The 25,109-nt window shown below is 36.9% G+C and overlaps 1 protein-coding gene across 2 annotated transcripts in view; it reads right to left on the reverse strand.

Moving 5' to 3' along the window:
- Positions 1–25,109, reverse strand: part of CHRM3 (cholinergic receptor muscarinic 3) — a 167,680-nt gene that overhangs the window by 40,202 nt on the left and 102,369 nt on the right. The gene's annotated exons all lie outside the window — the stretch shown is intronic.

A 25,109-nucleotide genomic window follows, 5' to 3' on the forward strand; every position in this document is an offset into this window, starting at 1 on the left:
CCCATCAAATGCCAAAGGAGGATGCTTTGGATAACATATTCATACACTGGCCATTGATCACAGAATCATAGAACTATTTCAGTTAGATGGGACCCTTGAAATTCATCTAGTCCATCTCCTGCATATAATCATCCTCACAGTAAGGGTGATGGAGTACTGGAACAGGTTGCCCAGAGAGGTGGTGGAGTCTCCTTCTCTGGAGATGGTCAAGACCCACCTGGGTGCCTACCTGTGCAACCTGGTATAGAGATCCTGCTTTGGCAGGGGGGTTGGACTAGATGATCTCTAGAGGTCCCTTCCAACCCCTACAATTCTGATACCGTGATAAAAACTCATTTCAGTCACTAGGATTTTGTTCTCTTGCTTTGTATTCCTAGGTAATGAAACTGTATAAAAATGTTAGGTCAAAAATAAAAACAATTTTTGCCAAATGCTACCGAGAAAGTATTGCCAGATATGTCCTCTTGGATTTTATCATATAGTGTTTTTATCGAGGCAAAGAATACATTTTTGTTCAATACTGCAAGCATTACTAATGCCATAATAAAAAAATAAAAGTTAACCTCTAAAATATCAAATATTTTATATAAATATTCAAATATAAAACTTCTCCAGAGATCATGCTAAATCACAGTACTAAGACATAATCTGTTGCAATATTTACAGACTCAGTAAATTTCTTCTAGAAGACCATTATAATTTCCCTCTTTATTTCTTCCAGCACTTTGTCATTACTTAGCAGAATAAAGGTTCCTAGAAAAATCTACCTTCTAAACTACATCTGGCCTAGGCTTGGAACTATTTTTCTCTTACTATCCTGGGTTATAAGGTAGTGACAACTTTCAGTTCTGCACACTCAGTTGCAAACTCATCTTAGTTTTGTGTTTGCTTGTATCTGGAAGTTCAGTACTTTAAACGCTTCAATGGCACACTTAAGACTTAATCCCCTTTGAAGTAGAACACTGCAACCTATGCAAATAATGCTGAGTCAAACTTCAACCCACCAAGGTAAGATGTCATACCTTGTTGTGGCAGTCCTCAGATGTGACCACACAATGCTACTTTACTCAACACTGAAGAGGCAATGTGGGACATGAGGCACTTGAAAGAGCTAGTCTTCACAGTCAGAGCTAAAGTAAATCAATACCAGAGAGGCATAGAAGTGGTTCTGAAGTCCTGTCAAATGCTGACAAGCACCTTCTGGCACTCTAAAAAGTTGCTTAATTCTCATGGTAGCTGCTGGAGGGGAAACAATTTTTTTTCCTCCAGTTTGATCTCCAGACTTATGATAAAATCTGGAAAATTCATTTTATTTTTCTCTTCCAGAATTACTGTCTGGAGAGAATTCGAAAAACCTGAACATTTCTTTTGGTAGTAAGTATCTGTAGCAGCTCAGCTGCATATGGCTGAACTTGCCTGAAAACTCAAAATATGCTGCTGCTGTGCATGCATGGATATAGACCATTCAAACAGTGGTATGGAGTGTGATTCAAAGAACAGGCTGCATGCTTAGGCTGTAGCTCCAGCTCCATGGAATGTTTCTACCTTCTCATTCTTCCTATTGGACTCAGTTCACGTGCATTTCCAACTGAACATGTCACTGCTCCAGTCTTCCTTACATCAACAACGAGGAAATGATTCACTCCTTATGTAATCATCAACCTTTAAAAGTATATCAGAACAATAAGAAAGTATATCGGAAAGTGTGACAGAAGAATCCACATGCTCAGCTTACCCATACCCTAGCTGCTGGAATATGCAGCATCAGCACATCAGAGGCTGCAGGATTACCAAATCAGACGAGTTCTGGGATAAATTAGTCCTCAAAATATACACTTACATTTTAATGATACAGTCATCACTAAACCACAATCTATTTGCAGAAAACAAACTTAAAATACTGTTGAAGAATTTCTCCAACTTATTGAAAATCATAGGTTCATAGGTTCATAAGGTTGAAAAGGACCTACAAGATCATCTAGTCCAACCATCGTCCTATCACTATCCCTACCCACTGAACTACTAAATCAAATCCCTCAGCACCTCATCTAAACGCTTCTTGAACAGCACTAGGGATGGTGCCTCAACCACCTCCCTAGGCAGGCCATTCCAGTGCCTGACCACTCTTTCAGAGAAAAAATGTTTCCTCAGGTCTAATCTAAATCTTCCCCGGCGCAACTTGTGGCCATTCCCTCTCGTCCTGTCATTATTTATCAGGGAGAAGAGGCCCACCCCCTCCTCACCACAACCCCCCTTCAGGAAGTGGTAGAGTGCAATAAGGTCTCCTCTGAGCCTCCTCTTCTCCAGACTAAACAATCCCAGCTCCCTCAGCCGCTTCTCTAAGACTTGTGCTCCAGACCCCTCACCAGTTTTGTTGCTCTGTTGTAGAAAGCATGAGCTGTCTTAAAATGAAGTATTTCTTAAGCTTCTTCGAGACTTTTCCAGTCAATCTCAAAGCCTTTGTGATCCTCAGGAGGGGGTTATAGCTTGCTGCATGAGAAACACTATTCTGCAACCAAATATATTCCAACTCTTCTTTAGCAAGGATATTTCTGAATTTAAACCCTAATAACACAAGGAGAAAAGATGGCAGATTAACTACAAGGCAAGCTAAACTAAACCTCCAAGAACCCATTCTGATTGGTACTCAGGTTACTTAGGGCTTTATTAATTGCCTTTTCACCTACCTAATTAAAATGCTTTTTCAAAATAGTGATGATCAAGCATTACAGAAATTTTTAGTCTGCCCTCACAGTTCCCATCTGAAAGGATCAGCCTTTCATCTGATGAAAATTAAATAAGATAGATTCATAGAGTAATACAGAAAGCTCAGCTGAGACCATTTGATTTTTAGCAGCATGTTCCCATGTATCCAATAGCTTAAATAGTCTTCTATTTCAGCTTTTTGATTACTTTGATATGTGCTGCTCTATCCTCTTGAAACCATCTTCTAGGAGGCTTATTGATTTTGTGAGAAATCCATTTTCTGGTTTTCCAAAAGGCTATAAAACTGTCATTGTCCATATGATGAAATTTTTAATGGCGCTTTACATATCAGTCTAGTTTCTCCTTCCTTCATTCCCCTCTACGTGCCCTGAGAAATTTCCCTGAAGACACATAAATTATTTTCTCTCCACGTAGCCCAGCAACTTCTGCTAGACTGGCTTTCAGGACCTCTGGGACACAACTCTTGAATATTAGTAGGTGCTTTTCAACACACACAGCTTAACTTATGCAGGATCCCCCTCTCATGTTGTTGAGATGGAGAGCTAATAGAAACTGCACTGCTGGGATAACAGAGAAAGGAATATTTCTTAGGTTAAAAATCAAACTGAACAGTAGGAATTGCTTGAATAAAGCTTCTAATAAAAGCCTGTCTATTCAGACAGAAAAGCCCAGATGACTCCATGTTCCCATGAAGCAAGAAAAACTATTCTCAGCATTTCTTATGCAGCCTCAGCCCCAACACACACAGCATGCAGCCACTGTCTGACTGGGACCTGAATGGTTTTCAGCTGGTCCAGACGGATCAGCTTAGCACTGGTTACTGCAGGTCTGGGATGATTTATATTATATATAAAACAGTATGATCTGTAAGGCAAGGATTGTACAAGGTTTACCAAGGATTTTTTTTGGATGTCAGCTGACAACACACTCAGTATGCATTTCTGATTTGCTAGTTGCATACCAACATCACTCTCAGATACATCCACTACAACATCATTTCTGGTATTAAAGCAAGGGAGGAATGTTTAGCCAAAGAGAGAAGAATTAAATTCTGAAGCCAATGAACAACAGGCAGTTTCTTGTAGAAGCTTCTGCATCTTTCACTTACAAGAAAATCTAAGGAAAAAGAGAAAAGACTTAAGATGTGAGAAAACATGTCCTGTCCCAGGAAATCTGGGCACCCTACCTCCAGCTAATTTGGAAAAAATCCACAGGTTGCCATCTGTGCTCCATGCCCAGTGAGGATAGGGACCTGGCCAAGTGGAGTTGGCTGGGAGTATAACAGATGGAGAAGAAAAGATCATCTCTGCGAAGGGCAGTACAGCTGCCTCTTCTGTGTGCACTCACTCCAGACCCTACAAGGGATTTCAGCATGAATCAGCCAGAACTTCTGCCATGCACTTTACTGCAGTAATTGCAATCCCTCAAATAAAGACCACTGCATTAAGCAATTACCTTGTACTAATTGTGGTTTGGACTGATGTCTAAAGGAAATTGTCTAAAACTCTAGAAATACAGTAATTTAAAAGTATGAGTTTGAGTCCATGTATTCTCTTCAAAATTGAGCTTAACACATTGTTCCTGCCATTAATCCTTTTTTTTTTTTTTACCTCCTGTAAATAAAATCAGTTTTGCCATCATTATTCTTTGTTTTACCCTATTTCTAGCTGTTAAATGTTGGAAGGCTGAGAGTTTCTGACAGCTGTCCAGCTTCTGCTAGTTAAAGCACATTTAGGGCTGAAAGAACTTTTCAGAACTAAGGAAAAGTACAAGACACTACATTTAAGATGACTTGTTCCAAATTTTCCAAATATTTGGAATATCTCAGAGAATTGTAGGAAAATATGAACATTTTAATATATAAATTGATATTTCCATTTTAAATTTGATGTGTTAATGGAAGAGAATGAAACTCCCTATGAAAAATCTAATTTACCAGAAAAACTTAGTTATTAGAGCTAACTCCATCTCTGAACCAAACGCTGGCTGTGTTCTATGCCTCCTCAAGAAGTAGCATACACTGCTAAGGGAATAATTCATCATCTGATTTCAGCAGATATTATAAATAGACACTATAAGGGCTGATAAGGCTTCCACTTTTCCTGAAAAAATTCAGTCTGAGGGCTCTTTTTACAAGTGAAGTTTAGAGTCTGGTTTGATAAATATAACAATGTTTCTTGAATGTGACTGTCATATTAGTGGAATATTTGTTGTCTGGGACTATATTAATCTGATCCATAAAAGTCTGACTGCTCCATGCTCCACTTGAGGAAAAAAATATATATATATATATATATATATATATTGGTTTGAATAATTTTAAGTCTTATTTCTAAGCAGTTATGGGGCATTCCAGAAATGCTGTGAGGCTGGTTGTGTTGACACTAACACTAAATAAAGATGCTGTTATATGCACGTTTGCAACAAGAAGTGTCAGACCCACTCACATACAGAGAAAACAAATGTGCGCTTCCTCCGCTACACTGATCCTGGCAATAGCCACAAGAAATACAAACTGTGCAACAAAGCCACTAGTTTGCATTCCATGTGTGAGTGTGTTTATGACTGCTCGTTTATTTTTTATGTTCTTGTTTATTAACCAATTCTAAAATCTGGGGGTGAATCTTGGCTTTGTTTTTAATCCTCTACAATGAACAGCACAAAGAAGAGCCATCCTATGAACTGACTGAGAAAAGTCATGTAATTATAGCCTCATCTGTGTTCTCTCTGACACAGAGGCAAGAAGCAATGCAGGAAAGCACATTTGCAGCACAAACTATTTCCTCCACAGTGGAAGCAGATCAGAGGTGCTAGGCACCCCTTAAAGAGATCCTCCTTCCATTCTGTTTATTGACTAGAGGCAGTACAAGTAAATGATGCGCCTATATTCCTCTAAATGAATATACTTGCTGAGTACAAGTTCTGTGGTAAAGCCACATTTTTTCATTTCACTTTAACAGCTGTTCAGTTGGATAAAATGCAGGAATATGAATCAGTCACCTAAACACATAGGCTACTTAAAAAAATAATCCTTAAAAGAATTGACTTCACTAGGAGCTTCAGATTTTAGATAACATCTCTAATCTCATGTAGGTGACCAGTTTAACTAGATAAGCATAGATTTTAGAATTTAGGTCAACTGACAGTAAACATATTTATATAGGGAAACCTTTCCATAATTAAGAAAAATAACTTGGAGAAGTAAAAAATGAAATACTAGTTATCCCAGTACCAGACCAGTACACAGCAGAGACACTTATTGCTTAAAATTGAGGGGAAAAAAATCCTTCTAACCTAACAGCTGTCAACTTTCCAAACAGAAGAACAGAAGATAATATGTATTATTTAAAAAAAAAATACACAGGTGCCCTATGAGGAGAACCACCATGTAGCAAAGTCAGGTTGGAGGCTGAGGAGCAAGAGTTCTGACAATAAGCATTGGAGTAGACAACATGCTTCCCTTTGCTCCCACAAAAAGGAAGACAACTACGAACAAAAGCAAATGTAAAATACAACAATATAAAAACAAATATAAAGGGTACTATTTGAATATGAGTCAAAAGGGCAAAAAGGTCAAAACAGTTTAAATCTGCTCTCCACTAAACATCCCAAGACAGATGGAAAACTTAATTTAATATGCTGTTACCCTTTTTTCTCCAGTACATTTCACTTGGGTCTCTCAATATGCATTACACTAGATTTATATTCCTAGTTAAAGAGTCATATCTTGTTTAGAGTGAAGCAGCAAATGCCTGCCATTAATCTGTGCAATGATGTGCTCAATCCAGAATTGAAAGCTAAAAATCATCTGTCAACTTTTAAAATTACTGTTGTGTTTACAAATGCTATAGCAATGTAGGAGAATATGATTTTACTTCTCAGGATTTCCTGTCCTTACAATGGGAAAAAATATCTGATATTTAGCCAAGATTTTGGCTCTTGGGGCTTCTACATGCAGTCATGTCCACAGCACGTGAACATTTTGGTGAACACTTCCAAGGCATAGCACAGAGCAGTGCAGCTATGTGCTCATACCCTGACCTGGTCTCTGTTATCTTGATGAATTTCTATTCAGTGAAATGAAGTGCAGTTTTGGGGTGGAACATAGCAACTGCTTAACTGCACACAAAAACACTCTCTAACAGCATGGTGTGCAGAAAGGAATATGAAGCTGTACTTAACCTTTTTCTAATGTGTTTCTCTGCAGTCATATTTCTTATAAAGTACAAAGAGAAGACCAAGCCATACCTTTTATCCTACTCTATATGCACAGCACTGCAGTTTCTAATGCAAAACACAGATAAACATGTATATGGTAATATATAGAGGTTAAAATAGAAGTACAAAGATAGCGGGACACTTCTGCTACCTACAGTACTCTGATAGCTGAGTATTTTCCCTGGGAGACAACCAACTAAATACCTGCACAAAACTATATTCTGAACCTTTTCTTTCTCAGACCCTTCTTGAATCAACAGAATTTCAGACTTAAAGGCCTAATAAAATTGTAAAATTAAAATAAAGAAGCTAGGACCTTAGCCATCCCAAGCAAAACAAGATGAACCTGACCATTTGTAAAATGTGACCATCTTTGGAAATGAGAAAGAACTTAGGATATTCAGACTTATGACATGTTTTGAAACCTTGGTAGTTGGACCTGAGTTAGCACCCAGTCACATGGAAAGACTTTGTTTAAAGCTGTAAATCCTTCTAATGATAACTATTTGAATCATTGGACAATTTCCTGTCAGGAGTGACGAAGACTACGAACAAAAACTAAAATGTTAGAAATATCTAAAAGACAAAAGAGACTTTTGGCTTCATTCTGTAGGAATAAGCTCTGTTGTCTCATCTCAGTGCCGTACCTACCACATAACATCAGGGCAGGACACTGGTCACAGAACAAACTTTTTTGTGTATGTTTATACATAAATGACATAGTGGGGAGTATAACTGACTGGGGACACTTTTCAAGATCCTTTCATGAAAGCGATTGCATAAATGCAAAAAAGTTACAATATTTACTCTAAAGTATAACATAATAATGAGACTGAATTGAGAAAAAAAGTAATCGCTTTTTGTAGGTGAACAATCCAAAGCTCATGGGGCTTTTTGTAAATGCCAAGGCTACTTTTGACAAGCAAAAATTAGTGCTAGAAATTATTTCTGTTGTTGTGGGGTTAGTATCAAAAACAACAAGGGAGAAGTCTGAGTTCTCTCTTTACCCAGCCTTTATACCAGAATTACTCAGAGAACTCTTGCATTAAAAAAAGGCCACACGTATGAGACGGCTTTTGTATTTTTTTTTGTGGGAGTTGCTTCCATTCTCTGAGTCTGCCTAGGAGCTTGCCATTGTAACTGCCAGCTATGAAAGTGGTTTGCTGTGTCTGGTTTGCTACATGGAGCTGGAGCCAGTATTCTGCTTGCTGTGAATCTGCTCTTGGCAAAAATGCCCACTAGACTGATAGAAATTGGCAAAGGAAATAGCTAGAAATCTGTTGGATAGGTCTAACCTTCACGCTGCCTCTGCTAATTCAACACATCAAGTAATATCTACTTGAAATAAAGCCAGTAAAGGATTGCTTTCAAAAATACAGCCAATTAGACTCTCACCTCACTCACAAAATAATTTCACATGATTAAGTCTGGATAAATGATTTTTAAAATTACAGTTTTATCATGGACACCACCCTCTACACAATCCCTCATTCGTTCATTCCTCTTGATAAGAAAAAGCTCCAAATAAGAAATACACTTGGTAACCTGAAGCTTGTGATTAATGAATAAGGAAAAAAACAACAAAAAAACCCAACACCCTACTCTTTCCTCAGAGGACTTTCTACTACCATGTCCTTTCTGTATTAGCTTCTGCATTGCCATTTTTTTGCAAGTACAATAACTGCAAGGCATCATGATGACAGAAGCAAACATTACAGCATCCAGATCGCAGCAGAGGCATAACACGTTAATTGAAGTTATCTCTAGGTATTGCATGTTCTGGAAATCAGTATGAATTATGTGAAACAAATGTCATGTCCTCCCTGCAAGAAACAATGCTTAATAGCCAGAGATGGTCAGAGAAAAAATATTTGATGGAAGATTTTTTCACTAAAAAATATTATGTCAGACTTGAAAGGTTTTGCTGGAATCTAACTCTTTGATTACATCACTGGAAACATTTCAAAACAATTTTTTTGCAGCATACATCATGTTAATGAAACTGCCATTCAGCTGAAGTTATGCATGTGGTATGTGATGAGGTATGCATAATATAGAGATTAAAAACAGACATGCATATGTTCTACATATTTTATTACACATTGAAAAATATATGTTACAGTAAGACCAGATTTCTTTCAAGGAATAAAACATTTAAATGCAAGTTTTGATTTGTATGTTCTTGTATAAAAGACAAATAACAAAATATCAGAATTTGCAGAAGTGACACTTACTAAATGAGAAGGAAATAATTGTGTACGATGTGAGGTATTAACATCACATCCTATCAATTCTCCTAGTCCGCATCTTGCACTCCTCCTCTGTAACTAGAACTACATGAGAAGAGGGACAACTATGGTACTGTAGTAGGGAAGTACAGTCCTAAACTTTGATGCTTTATTAAAAGTGAGAGAGACTCATCCAGAGACATCGGTTAATTGAGTAAAAACTTCATTTTTTTCATTTTGTGCAAATAACACATAGTATATATTGTTCATAGAGCTGCAAATGAAGGACATATTTCGCATGTGTTCCCATTCACCATAAATGTAAAACTGATGGTATGGCTGATAGCAGAGATCGTTTAATTTTGTATTATTTGGTACAATGTCATGAAGTACAGATACAACTTCAAGGAAGAAGACAGTCAAGTACAACAATTTGCTTTGTATCTGTGATATCACAGTGTACAGAGTTTTTTGTGAAAAACAACATAAAAGCATTTGTAGACCTGAAGGTCTTGAAAAAGCAGATGCATTTATTTTATAGGGGAAGGGGAAATAAATGTGAAAAAAATGCTTATTAATATGAGAATAGTTACCAAATGTGAGGGATGAAATGTGGAGCTGCCAGAATAAGTTTTCATGAAAAGAACTGAAAAAACTCAAATCTGCTACAGTAGAAAAGCTGTCTTATTCAATGTGATATAAGGCTTGCCTTGGCAACAAGAACAAGTACAGAAATCAATATGACAGGATTTCCTCAGGTGCAATATTACACGTATCAGTCCTAAGTGCATACTTCTAAGTAAAAATGGCAACTATAATAATTGTTTTTTCCTCAGAAAAAGGAAACAATTTGATTCTCCATTACCTTGTATCAACATAAATGAAAATTGAATATAAAAATCCCGTGAAAATTAGAATGATGTAAATAAGTGGATAATAAGTGAATGTTAGCCAGTAGGTCAGATTCAAGTTAAATTTTTTCCCTTAAAAGTACCTGTATGTGCCCCCACTGAGGTGAAAATTGTCTTGGATGTTAGCCTCACTTATGTAGACCCAACAACACATTTATATAGATGAGTGCCAGTATCTCTCCTAAAACGCTATGGGACACCCCAGGCTTTATGATGTAAGCCAGAATGACTGCAATGCAGCTTGCTTTTGCACAGTGCCCTTGTGATGCATTAAGCATGGGGAGAGGTGGGCTCAATATCACAGAATCACCTCACACTTAGATGACTAGAGCCTTAATCTCCTGTATTTTCTATCTTTGACACAGAACAGGCTGTTTTAGCACCTCTGGACATAGGCCAGGAGCTCTTATAAAGAAAATTATATTCTGATTATTCAGCAGTTAACATGGGAAACAAAATTATCAAAAAGTTATTTAATGCCTACTCTTTCAAAACATTTTTACTTTGACTTTAAACTTTTTTTTTTTAAACAAAGCTCCTATTATTTGCATAAGTAGAAAGGGCATTAGAAAGCAGGTGGGGACTGTGCAATTTCTGATGCCCTCCAGACCCCTTGCTATTGTCATGTATGACATGTTATGCATCTCAGATGATGCCTGCTTTTCACTAAAAGTAGCAGACAATAAGGATTTGGGGATATGTGTGAAACGCAGCACCACTGGAAATATGACACAAGACAGGAAGGCCACCTTTACTGCTGCCATCAGTGTGTCAGCAATGCACTCTTCTCCCTCCAAAACCAGACTGTAAGTTATTTTTGAGGAGTAGTGTCTGCAAATCAGCTATGTTGATAGATTTTCCTGCAGTAGCAGAGGAGAACAAGAAGAGAAAGTGGTCCACTTTCACTGATGGGAATACTAAGCTCACCAGAACTAGTTGGAGTGGCATCCAGTCTTATGTGGGGAACAGAGGGAAAATGTTACACTTGTTGTGATTTTAAATCTAGAAAGATTAAATTAATAACATTTTTTGTGCCTCGTGTGTTTATTCTTTTATTATCCTTTCTGAATGTCTTCTACATTGTTAGCACTGAGAGCACCCAGTTAGGCAAAGACAAATTTTAGGTGCAAATTCACTAGTATTCCTGTTTTGTTGAAAGTTTCCTCAAAACTTTTTCAAAAGTAATTCACATTCCATCTCTGCAAACTCAGATCAGTTGTACTTTTTCTATTCATTCCAGTGTTAATTCTCAAATGTTGGAACAAGCTCCATTCCTTTGTACTTTGTAAAGCTGCTAACACAGATAGGCACAGGTGCATAACTGCCAAAAGATTCTAAGTAACAGAGAAACAGGAAAAACAGTCTCTGTTCAAGACCATTTCTATGGAGTAATTCTTGACTCCAATAGTGAAATGTCAGCTTTCAGTATTCCCTAAAATCAATGCACATCTCTCTCTCTCTTTCTCTGCAGTTGACAGCCTGAATTTAGTACTCAGTATGAGGTTTTTTTTGTGTTCTTAAGGGAAATTCAAGGACCAGGTAACTAACATCATCACAGAGGCTTTTCTGAGGGAATAACTGATGTGAAGTATTATTGCTATACACTTACAGAAAAGGCATAATGCATTAACTTTCCCAATCTTAAATATATGCAGAATGCCTGTGACTTCAAATTTTACATTTTTAATTTTAGAACTGCTATCATGTGAATGAAAATATTGTAATGGGAGGGCCCCAATGTGGCTATGAAAAGGAGGAGGAGAAAAAAAAAGAAATACGTAGATGAAAAAATGAGGTGGTGAAGTGGTGCTACAAAATGCCTTCATAACTGCTAAAAGTCCATAGTCAATGATTATTAGTAGTCTCCATCTACTGCCTATGCCTGGAGGACACAAATAGGAAATGGGAACCAATCAGCTGGTTCAGCTACCAAATCCCTGCACCAGAAATCATTTCAACAACTCTATTTAAACAAATATTTAAACTGGAGCTAAATACAACAGGTTAGTAATCCTTCTGAGTTACTGTGATTTTGATTACTGAAGTCCTTTATGAAACCTTTAAATAACATCTCTAGATTGCAGTAAAATATGATTAAGCTCACCAGCATGTGCTGAACTAGTGATGCAAAACAGACATGCAAATAGATAGCAAATAACTTGAAATTAAATTTAAAACAACAACAACAAAACAAATGCATACAGTCAGGAATAAAAAAAACACAAATGTATCTACATTTCGTAGAGAAGCAACTACAGGCAGCCGGTGAAAACAAGCAGGATATAGTCACAAGGAGAGTGAGTCTTTCATTGTAATTCAAAAACTCTATTCAACTGTAGTACTTCAATTAGACTTACAAATTTTCTTGGCTTTAGGAAAATTTCAATATTAGCAAGAGTCCTGCTTTTTGCAAAGTATTTTTTGCCTAAGTCAGTAAACAATTTTTCAAATCTCCACTTATTTAATGGTTTTGCATTGTTTCACTGTGTGTGCAACAGTTCAACTAATATAGTGCTTGGGATATTTTTTTAAATTCACTAGAATCACAAAAACAAACAGTAAAACTTGTTTACATGTACGGTATTCAGAGTTGCTATTATTATGCTCTGAAATGAAAAGTCTTTGAAGTCCAGAGATGAGCCTTTCAAACTGGACAGTGGAAAGGAACACTGTACCCCAGTGAAATTATTTTATCAAGAAAAAAACAACAGAACAAAGAAGCTAGGAAAAAGACACTCAGCCCTTCTCTGCTCCTTGAGCTAAAGTACAGCCAAGAATAATGTGTGATATTATCAGCAAGTAACTGAGGCTCTCTGTAGGTGGCAAACATAATACAAGTGCTGGCAACTCAGAAAACAAATTAATGGCAATTTTTGAATGATATAATGGAAACGTGAGGACAACTAAAGAAAAGCCAGTAGAATATACACATACTGGTAAGAATCGTAATACTTGAAAACTACTTGAAAAAGAAAAAAATCATTAACTCTCTCTGTACTACTGATGAAGAAAAATTTTGAAAGATAAAACCATGAACTCTCTTGTTTTACATATACATTTAATTATTAGTCATAGGAATGTTTCAAGGACCTGATTATTAGCTGCATTTTCAAGTTTAGTAAGCACAGAAATAATGGGTTGTGACATGATACCATTTGTGACCTATATTTTACTTATTTTTAAGACCATATATGGTTCTAGCAGCTGCCTACAGTCTGACAAAGAGGAAGATGAACAAAAAAGCCAAAGTTAATAGACCCTCAAATCTCCTTAATTTGTGGACCCAAGGATGATATTACAAAATTTTATACTTATTAAGGTACATTGTGCTATAGCTGCTTTTGAATCAAATCAATTTCTTCTGGCTTCTTACACTTAATTTATGATGTATTTTAATGTTAGGGACTGACACATTGCTGCTTTCTTGAACTCCCCACAGAAGTGAAGCAGAAAGGGCACATAAGTAGTATCTGATTTGCCTTCAGGTTTGCAGGCTTTGGGAAGTGAATAGAAGCATTTTTCCTCTGGGTCTTTGGCCCCTGGAGGCTGTGCCACTGCTGCATCTCATCTCTATGTCAGAAAACTTCCTTCCTTACTAAACTGATAGATGAAGTATCTCACATCACCGCATGTGGGCAACACCACTCCTGCCACAGCATCTTTGCTCACCGCGCACTGCTTCAAGCAGGCAATAATACTCAGACACTGTTTTCATATGCAGAACATTAAATATATATATAGCCAAAGATATGCCCCCACACTCAAATTTCCTGTTCCAGTCATGAAACTCGGTATAGAGAAGTACAGTTCTTTTAAAAGACACCATAATAAAATAAACATATGAAATCACATTTTACATGACTACAAAAGTCCCCAATAAAAGGAACCCTGTGAGGAAATGAAACCATTTACTCCCTTCACTGTATCTCCTGAAACTGCAGACTTTCTATAATAACTCTTTGTATAGTTAAGGTTTTGTCTTTGTGTGAATGTAAACATTAGTTTTGCTTATCTGATAGACCTGGACTGAAATCTAGTTACGTGTACTAAGAAAAACAATGATCCTGGGTATAAACAACAAAATATCAAAAGGTATATGTTGTGTACAGAGCAAATAAGACCACGTGGAACTGTAAATGAAGGTATGAAGGATCTCAAACATTCAAGAATTAGTAACAGTCAGAAAGGCTAGAGAAACTTTCAGCATTCTAGTATATTTAAATACAAACTATCTTACTGGTTGGAAATTATTTTCATATGAATATTCAAAAGACAGAACAATGAAGCAGGATAGGAAATGAAGTGGGGAATGATACAGAATATGAGGAAAGAACATAATTTTATAACTAATAAGATCAAAATAAACACTTTCAATTTTCACTAATCAAGTATTTCTTAAGCGCTGTGAAAACCAAAGAATATGATTTACCATGTACAGCCTTTATAGAAAGGGCGATGTACTTTGAAATCAGATTAATGTTCTGTGTACCTACATAGCAGATAATCTGCCAGATGGGGAGAGCTAAAGCTTGAGGGAGAGAAAGGAGAGCAGCCTTCAAGAGAGGGATGCACAAGGAGGAGCCCCAGCTGTTCTTCTCCCCACCTGGACTCTGCTACAGACTGTCTAGCTACTCTGCCTTGTATCCAGCAAATTTACCCTGCCACACACGCCATATTTCTATTTCTAATAAAAAAAAGTCAAATAGGTTATAGTGTAGACAAAAAAAAGCATAAATAACTGAATTATATTAATGACTGTTGATAGGAAAAGTAATTAATTTCATATTACTATCCTTAAGTAAAATAGAATCAATGCTAATTAGAAATAAATGAACTGGATGTACCCATTACTAAGTTAAATGTTCATAATATCAGGTAATGGTTCTACCCTATTGTAAGTTTATTTGTGATGTAAGATGCCAGTAAGGATTATGAGCAAGCACAACATATTTTGAAACACAGAAGTAGCAAGAGAGGTTTTATGCACATGGTAATAATAGAGATTGTGTAAAGTACTACTGAAGTTAAGTATAATACATTTTGTTTCTGTGAATCCTAAGCCAACTGCAAAATTACACTTTGGGGCAGGAACTAAGATGTTGCATTGATATCTCTAATTTGAACTTAATTTGAATATTTATGTTACATAGGAAAATACAAATCCATAGAATATTTAGCTTTTTTATTCAGCAGATACAATTTCATGCTATTCAAAGTCCTATTTACTTTAGTGAGAAAAGAAATTTTAATTTTGCTCCTTAAAACAGCTTTACTGCAGCTGTAATGGTGTAAGGGCAAAAGAGAAACAGCCTGAAGACATAGGTAATCCATTAATCTTCTATTAGTCAAGAGGTGAGAATTGGGAAAAAGAGGATGACTTCTTATATTAAACATTCTTTGTCAGGAAGTCAACTTGAATAAAGTCCTATCCCTACACTGCAGCTCTTCACACCACCACTGTTGTCAATACAAGTGATAATGGCACCCAATTTTTTGTTTGTTTTGTTATTTGGTTCTCATGCTGCTGGTGGTTAAACTGATGTACTGATAGTCAAGGCCTCATGAACAGTTGTATCAGAAAAACTGAGAGAACAGCAGAATATAATGCTGGAGCAGGAAAGAGTAAGTAGGGTCAACTAACTTTGGTACTGAGGTTTCCTCTTGTGGAAATACAGCTTTGCAGTTCCATTATCCAGGCTATTACAATGAAGCAAAATCCAGCTTGGAATAGGTCAAGCACAAGGGTCTTTAGCTTAAATGTTTTCCAGTTGTTAAGGTAAAACAGATAACACAGTTTAGAGGGAGAAGAGATAATAGCATGTATTTGGCGTTATGGCTCCAGAGGTTCAAATGACCAAGTTAAAACAATTGAAACAGCTAAAACAAATCTTTCTTTAGATGCCATTGACTGTTGACAAGATCAGCACTGACTAGGATACATAATGCTTCATTTACATGAAGACAGGCACCTAAATTTGGGTCTTAATCTCAAACAGCTTCTAGAAATCCTGTATTAGTTGCACATTAAGCATGGTTTTTCTTATCACTATAAGCATTGTTAACTTAAAGCACAGACAAACATGCCCTTCTGGAGAAGAACCACACAACTTGTGCTGACTTGAACCAGCGAAATGCTATCGAATCACTGTGTATTGGTGAAGAGGTTATGGGCTACCCAATCCAGTGTTGCAAATGCTGGCAGTGACACCCCTATAATAAATTCTTGAGGTTTATTACTGGGTCTGGAGGGAAAGATGTGACTCATATTCTTACCAATCAAATTAATATGATGTGCAGCTTTAACTCAGGGAACTGAACTGCCTAGTGTCCCACTCAGGGATGAACAACCAAGGAACAAATGTATGTACAAGCTGTAAAGCTTCCATTTTACACCCCAGACCTGTTTTGCAGAGCTGGACTTCACAGAAGTAACTTTAGCTTTTCCTCATAGACTAGCTACTTTTGTTCTGAAATCCCTGAGAGATAAAGGAGCCTCATTATGCAATTTTTGAGTCACTTTCACCACAAAGAAACCTCATTGTAATTGGAATCATGTCTTTAATTAGCTTCCTCATTTGATATTTGGGATTTCTACAAATTAGAATAGAGATTGAGAATTGCTAATGTTCTTGAATGCAACCTTCCCAAGGGTGGGGAAGGGCTATAAAAATTCTTGGTTGGTCTTTTACAGTTCACTTCCTTTTCTTACTTATACTATTTATTTGCTAGGTTTTCCCCATTAAAGTTGTTGTAATTTCTAGGTACATGCAACTTTACATTAGGAGCACTGAACTGAAACGCATCTTCTGAATTGCGAAGGCAATGTTAAAAAAACTCAAATTATGTAATTCACACATATTAAGCTCCAAATCCCCATAACTCCTCACAAAGGGAGGCTAGACAAAAGACTTTATCATTTTCTGACTATGAATGGTTTTGCACTCCAGTCCCAGTGCCCTAGAGATGTACAATCACCCTTTAGCAGCAGTTACTGCAGCACTAGCTTCCCCTCCTACTGGAACATCACCCATGTGCCAGTTAACAGGCCTGAACACGGTGATAACTTAGAAATTAATTTGTATTTTGGTAGATTTTAAATTAAATTTAAAAAAATTACAAAGACTGTGACTTCAACAGGAAGGATGACCTGCTTCACATTTCACTCACAGAGTGCAGTGGACAAAAAAAAAGTTCAAACAAGATAAATGTAAAATTGATAAACCTAGGACAGCTTACTGCCTGCAGCACAGTGTTACTCTCTTCATAAATATCTAATAGAAATACTATGAGGTTCAATTTTCCTAATCTTAAAGTCAAGTAAACTCCATTTGAACTTAATAGGAACATTCCCACTTGAAATTCTGTCTCATTACTGACACAATACTTCCTGAGTGATACGAAACACATCACATCCTCATAGCTGACACCATGAAATCAAACTGAGCATTTCATAGAACCTATACTTCTTCTCTTAAAAGTTGTTTCTTCTGGATTGTGTAAAAATGGTCTAGATCTTCTGAGAATGTATAATTATAATTTTTTTTTTTTTTCCACAGAACAGTAGAGGTTTTACTGAAGTCAAGCACACTAAAGTACTGGAAGAGATAAGAAGAAATCATTAAGTAATTCTATACAGAGGTATTTCAAAGATGTCAAAATAATAGAAAAATCTGCTATAAATAATGGTAGATTTTTTTTTAAGGCAATGAATTGCTGAATTATATCCACTGTCCTCTAATAGTTTTTGTTTGTTTTTTCCCCTAGTGAAGGATAATATAATGCTAAAAATCTGAATCGGGCAAAACTGTCCAGGTAGCTAATTAATGAAGAGATATTGTAACTTTGATACATTCTTCTTCTTATGCAGCAGGCTACTAGCCTTTCCTTTGTCTAAGATGCATAGCAGCTAATGTAATATTACATTTGTTTTTCTAGCCCTTAATAGCCTATTTCCTGTGAATTTTACTGGTTTCTAAAGTATGATGATCATTCATCCACTGCAGAAGTGATCAAACTTTGTACTGAATTAATCACAATATTAACGTTTATTCATCCCAAGTAAAAGAAAGCTCTTCCTTCATCACAGAGCATTTCAAAATTGCAAATGAGCCACATACATACCTATTCCTTGCCTATTAAGAGCTGAAATTTTGCAATATCCTACTCTTAGGCAAGGCAGATAATGGCATAGCAGTTTTCCAGTCACTTCACATGAGAATCTTGACGCTAGTCAGGTGTGAACAGAATATACAGTACATATATAAAGACACACTTTACATAGGGAGAAATTTCCCAGTTACTGAAGGACCAATCAGCCCTTTAGGAGCTTTCCTTTAAATCTGCCTTCATTCTTTAAACTGCTGCTTCCCTATAAATTTTTCTCCTCTTTCCTAACATACTATGAGCTCTCCAGGATTCTCTTAGAAATGGTTTTGCTTTGAGCTTACTTGTTTGACCCATTACCCAACTAAATCAACTTGATCGTGGAATGAATACAAATTAAACTCATTTTGAGTTCAAAGAAAAGGAATTCATTTTTGAAAGTGAATTACCAACCTAGTTAGAATTACATATAAATGCTATATCTTAATAAATTTCTTGAGAGTAGCTCATGGAAATAGTATATGGAAAAATAAAATAATACGAATAAGAATCTAAAATAGAACAATATTTACACCAGAGAGAAGTTTGCTTCAAAATATTGCAAGAACACTTGGATTTGTCCTTTTTGTCATCTTAACCAATAAACGCCTGTTACATCTATTGGAACATCCTAAGTAACCTGAGTGATACTTAATGTCTCCTCTGGGAAGGTGCATATCTTCAGAATATGTCATTGTTTGCTGAATCAGTGTTCAATAACCTTTCCTCTCTGCTGTCCATACTACTATTTTTACAGCAAAATGCCTGGCAGATTTCCAGCATCTTATATTTCACAATCCTATCACAGCAAACAATGTTGCCTCTACTGTTACCTACCTTCAGTTAACCTTCTTTATGTTGAAGCAACAAACAATAGTGCATCAAATCTTATTGCGGATATATTTCACAGTGCTAATGTTTTACAGTGATTCATTCACAGACTCATCTCACCAAACATCCTGCTGACCTACACAAGGCTTCCTTCAGGAAGACCTTGCCAGCAAGGAGCTCTGGTACGAAAAAGTGAGGTGCAATTCATATGATGCTGCTTATCCAGTCAGTGATAAGTTGAAGCCAGAAAAATAGTTCTCCCTTCCATTGCACATACATGCCTCTTATAGCTCACACAGACACATGTACCTTCAGGATAACAGCAAAATACTGTTCCTTCCTTGTGATTTATTGCAAAACCATGATCAAGCTTCTAGTATATGATAATCTTATAGCATACTTTTACATAGCCAAATCCTACACAATATGTGGTCCTGTAATCAATACTGTTTCCACCTTGGCCTCAGTTCCCAAAAAAGGGAAGTCCATGTCACAACCAGTTTCTTCACAGGAACACAACAGCTACAAGTTATACTATCATTGGTTCTCATTTTATTATTTATCCAGTAGACCTTTCTGATCTGTGGGCCATATAAATCCCAGGACAGCTTGTACTGTGGCATGCTGCCTGACCTGCACCATCATGGCAGCAGCTCTTCCTTGCTGAGTGACCTGGCCCACGCCCAGGAGCAAATCCAATGCTCAGCAACAACCAAAACATTGGCACAAAATAACTCTTCACTCAACGCAGTGCAGGCAAGCCAAAAATTGAATATCCATGGTTTGTAGTATCTCACTGCCTCTACTGTGCCAGACTCCAGTCTGGTTTTCACTAAGCACACAGTAGTCAATACCCGCCTATATCCCATGGCCACATCCAGGCAGAGCTACACTTCATAGTCTGAACACAATCAAGGTTTTTGCTCTTTCAATGCAGAAAATGTGTAAGATGCACATAAGAAATAATTATTTGTAAAATTCACATTTCAGAAATACTCTGCTTTTGTATTTTCATAAACCAAAAGCTAACCTAAGTACTTTCAGCTTAAAAAAAAAACTAATATCTGTTTCTTCATATACTACTAGGCAAGATACTAGTCAGAAAACTGCACTAAATGGAAAAAATAAATAACTTATAACTCCATTTTGTTTTTACTTGCAGACAAGTATGAGAAAGTCTGGTGAGCATCTAGGATCAAAATTGACTTCTTTACTACACATACAAGACAGAGGAAGGAACATTTTAAGTGGAAACACTGGTGTGCAAACCAGCTAATACTCACTAGCCCATATCAAATGGAGCAGTAATTTATAAGCTTCAGGTAGTCAAAAATGATTCCTGACTGGAATGCTTTCATATTAATGCCATAGAAAAACTGTTTCAGTCTTCAGCCTCTTACAGCTTTAGTCCAAAATCTTTTGAAATGAAAGCACTGTACAGACTGCAGAGAGCGCAGGCCAGAGTCTTTCTCTACAACACTGAGCAGAAATCCTAACTAGAATTAAAATGAGACTTCACAGACTGTCACTAAGCCTTGCTGTAGTCTTACAATCAGGGTCTGCCCCTTTCTTAGATGAAAAATCAATGTAAATAATTTTCACTTGAATCTCAGCATGGTTCCAAAAAGAAAATGATATCTCTTTTATTTTTAAAATCAAATAAGTCTCCTCTTGGGAAAGTGTCCATAGGGAGGGAAGGAGAAGAAAAAAATGCTAACTCTCAGTGCAGAAAATACTAGGACAAAATGCAAGCCTTGTCATAAGCAATGGAGAAAGTGTAGACAATAACTGCGGTCCATAGGCTGCCTTTTTTCCTAAACTGTTACTCTATCTGGCCTTAGCATTGCATAGAGAACAATGCATCGAGATTGGCTGTGGAACCATGCCCACTGCTCCAGCAGAAACTCTCCACCGAATGGTGACAAAAAAAAGAAGAGCATCTCTGCCTCCCTGACTTGTCAAATTGTTTTCAGCCTCCTCACTATTCTGGTTTGCTGAGAAAGACTATGACATTCCAGTTTAGCCTGCTTCAGGATGACTGAAAGAAAAATCTCATTTAAATATGGACACAAATGAACACACTGTCATGAAATGTACTTTCTCTAGCATGTCTCCACCCTATGTGGCTTCCTTGCTTCTTGTCCTTAAGCATAGGATCCTCTACAGAACTGAACTGTAAAACTTTGAAAGGATTTGGGAGCTCTATTGCTGCCCTGATTACCAAAATAGACGCTACAGAAACAACACTGCCAACACCACAGAAACATAAAAACAACCACTAAGAAAGGTTTGACTTTAACATTTCAACATGGAGTTGCAGCACAGTCACAACTGAAATCTCAACTGCATTCTTTCCATAACTGTATACAAGACAGCATGTCCTGATTCATGTGCATGAGGGGTACAAAACATCTGAAGTATTTCAAGTCATCACAATGAAGCAACATAACGTGCAGCAACTGAAAATATGGAAAAGTGAGGCACTGTATTTTGCCAAGACTGCTTGGAAAACTTCAATTTCCAATGTTTGTAACCTTCAATTCAATTTAAATTTTAATAGATATTCCACTACCTGAAGCCCAAACTCTCTTTATGTTTCATAGCAAGAGAAGGTCATCATCTTGGCAGGACAAGGACTACTTCTTGTGCCCCTGCACCACAGTCTGCTGTATATGCCTACCAGACAAAGCTTTCACTAAGATAACCAGAGGAATGTCAGCTTCTGAGCAACTCCACCAGTTTAAGTGAACAAAGGCTGAGGTGCTATAGGTCTGCAACATCTAGCAGTGAAAAAACAGTACCATGGACTTAGGTGCTGGGTTCACAGCCCTGTATACAGCTATGCCAAACTGTGTTTTAGGATGCTACTTTTCTGCTGTGCCCAGAAGTAAGCAGAAAAAGTGCTAAATGTGAGCTTCAAACTGTTGAGCCTTTTTCATATTTCGCTGAATCAATTCATTCAAATGCGCTTAAAAGAAGAAATAGACCCTTGCATAACTGCAGTGTCCCTTGGAGTCCCTCTGGATGTTATTTCCGTTGCATCTTCAACCAATCTCATTAGAGCTCTTAGAGGAGTTCAGCTCCTATTGACTGTGGAAACACCATAATGAGAATTGATTAGGAAAACCTATGCAAGCACATCTCTGGCAGGAGCAGACTATTTTCACAGTATATTTCCACCCTTTGTCAGCATCAGTAGCACTGGTAGCAGAGGCCAGGTTGCTAAGATAATGGGGAAAAAAAAAAAAAACACAAAAAGGTGGGATATAGAGACTCCAAAGATTATTTGTGGCCTGGAAGACAGAAACTTTTCCACTACTTCTTTAGTGAATAACTGTATGCAATAACATAGAATCGCAGATTTTCCAGGATAGCATGGTGAGTTCATTTTTTCCCTCCTGAAGCCTGGACATACAGTCACTCAGCAGCATTCTTTTAGCTAACAAGTTTCCAGGTACTTACTATGTAAATAGTATTATTTATAACATTTACATAATAAGTGTTTCATTTTGTTTACCTTCATTAAAACAAACAAGTTAAAATAGGCTTTTCTGGAAAATAACAGAACCAGAAGAAAATGACAAAAATCTCACTCTGAAATGAAATATAACTCAACCTTGACAATAATGGTCAGAACAGCTGCCCCACCTCAAAAGCTTCTTTTGTAAGATCTCCAAGGATTCACACAGATCAACTCAGTGCCTTATGTCTGAACCACTGCTTTTCTTTGAACATTAATTCAGTGCTGAACCACAGTGACAGAAATGAGGTAAAGAGAAAGTACTCGCATTGCTTTTTCACTATGACTTTTAATATGGAGCATGAGCTCTACTGCAACTATATTAATAGTCCTTTTCTATTAAAAAAAAATCCTCATCAGTTCTACATACTACTACAAAGTGCTCCAAAATGCACATTCAGATTTGTCATCGCTGCTCACGTAACAAAGCATGGTAAAGGCACCAAATTCTAGTATTGCTTCACTCAGTATTTGAATTGACAAATCATGTAGAAGATAGTGTTTTTCTTGAAGACTCCTTTCACAAACACCTGAAAATATCAGCAAGACTCTTACCTATGGAATGTTCTTAGTACCTGGAAACTCACTCCATTTTTGCAAAGCACCCTCCTGCCACTTTCTGTAATAAGAACCAATGTATTCTGGAAATAGCAACGCAATAAACATATGCTCCAGAGGTAACAGTTTTCTTTCTCTCATTATGTCTAACCCTAGACACCTGCAGGATCCAGAAAGCTTGGTGCTTTTGACATTCAGATGAAAGTTATCACATGTACAGAAATCAGACAAAGTTCACCTGGAAGGCAACAGTGTCCTTTTCTAGTCTAGTTTCTGAACCTAGGTGAAATGAATTTAAAAGGAACTCTATATTTCATATAAAAATTAACTATCAGAACAGAGATCATTTGCTAGAAGAGGGGGAATGACTTGCTAAGAATGACTGTGAACATTTTGATGGGAGAGACCAATCAGTGTAAGTGTCCACCTGTCAACAACTGCCAAGTTCTATAAGTAAGGAAAGATCTTTCCAAACAGAAATTTCTGTGATAGATACAAGTACAAAACAGAAGACAACAGGCTAATAAAAGCAAGTCTGTTCATATTAATGAAGCTAAATGATTAGAGTTATGGTTGGCAGAGTCAAACTCTAAAGGAGATAAAAAATACGGGGAGATTAGAAGATTTGATGTACTGTTTCATCTCAGATGTTGAAGGTTTCTGTGCCATTGCTTAATGGATAGTCAACAACATAAGATGTGATTTGCCTGTTATTTCTCTATCACATTTAAAATAATTCAATAATAAGACTTCCATTCCATTGCTACCACCAGTATGAGAGCTCAGAAGTTTACAAGTTACAAACATTCATCTACTCCACTGTTAATATTTCAAAGGCAAACTGATAGGACAGCTATAGTTTTATAAATGTTCACTAACTCATGCAGGATATATAAGAAAAAAAATGTTGACATAATATATTATTCACCTAAGATGAAATCTGACTGACCATTTAGCACTTACTACTTACTGTTTATTCAGCTTTCCCTCCAAATCAGACATCAGTCAAACAGATGCAGGCAGATTATCTGCAAGCAAGCCAACTGCATGAGCTGTATGGTAGAGTCGTAAGGAGCAGTGTAAAGTTCTGGCTAAGCTGCTGAATAGGTTGAGGTGGTTCATGAGGGAAACATAATGCACATTGGGAGGTTCTACTTTAGAAAGGCCTGGAGATTGCCATATAGCAAAAGCAAGAACTTATGATGCTGTATTCATTTTTTCAATAATGCATAATGCAGACAGCAAGAGAAAGATGCACTGGCAGATTTCTTACCAGACATACAGTAGAGAGGGTTAGTCTTTGCATAAGAGAAACATGTTGCATAAGAGACAAGAGTCTGGACAAGGAGATTTAGAGGCTACAAACTTTAGCAGTTATTTCATTAAAAATCACCTAATTGCTTTCAGGGAAGAAATCCCTGTCTAGTGCGGTTGCAAAGAATGGTGTCAGTACCTTTGTTGTTTTTCTAACTGAACACAGTGTAATGGGCAGAGGTAAGGTGAAAAAGTCACCTGAGCACTCACAAATAGTAGACTGGATCTTCCAGTAGGTATCTCCAAATTTTCTACTATTTTTTTCCTCTAAATACAGTTTTTTTACTTTAGTTGGGTACTTTAAACTGTGATAAATGCACATATATATTTTTTACATAGTTGCATGCAGTATTCATGAACTCCAAAAATGCCACAGCATTAAGAATTTGGAGATGATAGCAAAGGATAACATTGAAATATCATTTAAATTTTGCTTAAGAACATACTCTTTCTCCCTCTAACATACATCAAAGATAGTTTACATAAAGCAAATTGTTTCATATTAACGAGGAAGAGTCTAAGAGAGGATTCTGGCACTTAAGTGAGCTTAGCAGTTAGAGAATTACTGAGCTCTCTCCGACTTCAACCTTAAGAATCTGAAGCACTCAGAAAATGTCAGAAAATAAATTCCATGCTCAGTAGAAAACACTTGTATGAGTC

The sequence above is a fragment of the Cyrtonyx montezumae genome, unplaced genomic scaffold, assembly GCF_038088225.1.
Source record: "Cyrtonyx montezumae isolate F1298 unplaced genomic scaffold, pur_monq_1.0 scaffold_0, whole genome shotgun sequence".
Lineage (NCBI taxonomy): Eukaryota > Metazoa > Chordata > Aves > Galliformes > Odontophoridae > Cyrtonyx > Cyrtonyx montezumae.